This window comes from Oratosquilla oratoria, chromosome 31 (assembly GCF_046742065.1).
Source record: "Oratosquilla oratoria isolate Oo_2021 chromosome 31, ASM4674206v1, whole genome shotgun sequence".
Taxonomy (NCBI): Eukaryota; Metazoa; Arthropoda; class Malacostraca; order Stomatopoda; family Squillidae; genus Oratosquilla; species Oratosquilla oratoria.
Genome location: NC_134807.1, coordinates 48,481,003 through 48,483,502, shown reverse-complemented (window position 1 = coordinate 48,483,502; position 2,500 = coordinate 48,481,003). Strand labels below are relative to the sequence as shown.

Below are 2,500 nucleotides of genomic sequence, written 5' to 3'. Positions count from 1 at the left end.
TGTGTGGTGGAAGCAACCAGGATCTGTCTCCCACAGACACAGTTCATTGCCCCCTCCCCCGCCAGTGACTGTGGTCGATGACCCTTTTATTTATAATTTTAATGAGTTCTAATCAAGAAGTTCATTTATCCTACTGTCTACAACCGTCTGATCAAAATTTAGGTTTTGTACATGTGCTAATTTGGGCGGTGGAGACATGGTACCTCTCAGACATAGGAGGGCTGATCTTAGGAATGATAATGACAATCTAAATCTCATCCATGAAACAATGCTACTTTTTGGTTGTTGTTTCTCTTCAGCCACCATCTCTGCCAGAAGAGCGTAGAATGCCTTTACCCTAGGACCCGTCCCATCTGAAGTCGTAAAGGTTATAGGAGTGAATGAGCCCTAGTCCACATTTTGTATACGGTCTTCGTACATCTTGATTTTCTCATACTCGTTCCGGGAGTGGGACGCCTCAATGGTTAGGTTATCGTAACAGAGGGTAATTGGAGCAAATATTCGCATATCAAAGAAAGCTAATTGTCCCCGTGCCCAGAAACCTCTTACTCTGACATCTACTCTTGCTTCATCTGAGGTGTTGGACGTGCGGTACCTGAAGTTCTCCCCTCCTAGTGGGAGTCATGCTGGTTCCAAGGTCACATCCTTGCATACCTCCCGAAGCATTTGGACAGTGAAATCCTTTACCTTATCATGTCTCATGCAGATGAATCCACCCTGCTTGCATATAATCGCATGGTTTGGACAAAACTGTACACCATAGGAACATCTGTTAGGCAGCCCTCCCAATGGCCATCCACACCTCAGGGCAATGACATCCGTGTATTCTCTTTTGTTTAGGGTGAACCCCTTTGCCCTGATTGGTAGTGCTGTCAGCCAATTGGACGCACCAACTTACAAAGGATTACAAAGGCAAAGCATGCCGACAGGAGACCTTTTGATCCATATCTAGGTCGGATGCAAAAAAAAAAAAAAAAAAAAAAAATAATATTAATAATAAATTAAAACTATAACAATGTAAATAACAATTAAAATGCATAAATAAATGCATTGGTATAGTTGAATAACAAACAAACAGGTAAATAGTAAATGATAATAAATTGACATATAACTAATAATAAATGAAAATCAGACAGACAAATTATAACAAAACAAAAACAAATAATATAACATAAATTATAATAATTACAGCATCTTACTTAGGTATTTATCTAAATGATTCTTAAAGCTTCGAACTGAACTACATTGCACTACCTGTGCAGGAAGTTTATTCCATTCATTAACTACACGGTTGGCAAAGTTGTTTCTACCTACTTCCAAATTGAATCTATTTCCGGACAGTTTGAGACCATTGTTTCTTGTCTGATTCTCATTCAATGTGAAAATTTTGTCACTTTTGATGTTGTCAATTCCCTTTAAAATCTTAAAGACCTGTATCAAGTCACCTCTGAGTCTACGCTTTTTTAGGGAAAACAGATTCATGTGCATAAGTCGATTTTCGTATGATTTATTTTTTATATTTGGAATCAGTTTTGTGGCTCGCCGTTGTACTTTTTCCAGTCTGTCAATGTCTTTAATGAGATTCGGTGACCATACGGAAACAGCATATTCCAAATGTGGACGAACTAACGATTTATATAGCTTGTTAATGAGTGATGGACTTTTGAAATCAAAAGATCGCGCAATCAATCCCAGAATCTTATTTGCTTTCTCAGAGGCTGAAATACACTGCTTGGATGATTTGAGGTCGTTACTGATAATTACGCCGAGATCTTTTTCACTATCCACTTTTGTTAACGAATTTCCAAATAACTTGTAATCGTACTTGCTGTTATTTTTACCTATGTGCATTACCTTGCATTTACTTGTGTTAAATTTCATTAGCCACTTTTCAGACCATTGCTGTAATTTATCTAAATCTTCTTGAATATCTAATTGGTTTGAGTGATCATTTGCCACTCTGCACAGTTTTGTATCATCAGCAAATTTGGAAACAGTAGATTTTAGTCCATGGTCTATATCATTTATATATACTATGAATAGAAGTGGCCCAAGAACGGAACCCTGAGGAACTCCACTTGCAACACTTTTCCATCCAGAAGTTTTTCCATTTAAAACAACTCTCTGTTTTCGACCTTTCAACCAATTACTAGTCCAACCTAATAGGCTACCACTTATTCCATGCAAAGCTAATTTAGTAAGTAGTCTTTCGTGTGGGACGGTATCAAAAGCTTTTGCAAAGTCTAGATATATTAAATCTATATTGTTTCTTTTGTCATAATTCGAGACAACTGTGTTGTAGAATTCGAGTAAGTTAGTCACGCAAGAACGTTTCCGTCTGAAACCATGTTGGCTATCATTTATCAAACGGTTACTTTCTAAATGATATTCGATAGCATCTCTGATGATAGTTTCCATTATTTTTCCTACGATCGAAGTCAAACTAATAGGCCTATAGTTATTTGGTTTCTTTTTGTCACCTTTTTTGAATATGGGAGTA

General features: G+C 37.2%; 1 pseudogene; it reads right to left on the bottom strand.

The window, feature by feature from the left end:
* The window catches only part of LOC143041667 (uncharacterized), a 13,970-nt pseudogene that overhangs the window by 1,631 nt on the left and 9,839 nt on the right, over positions 1-2,500 (bottom strand).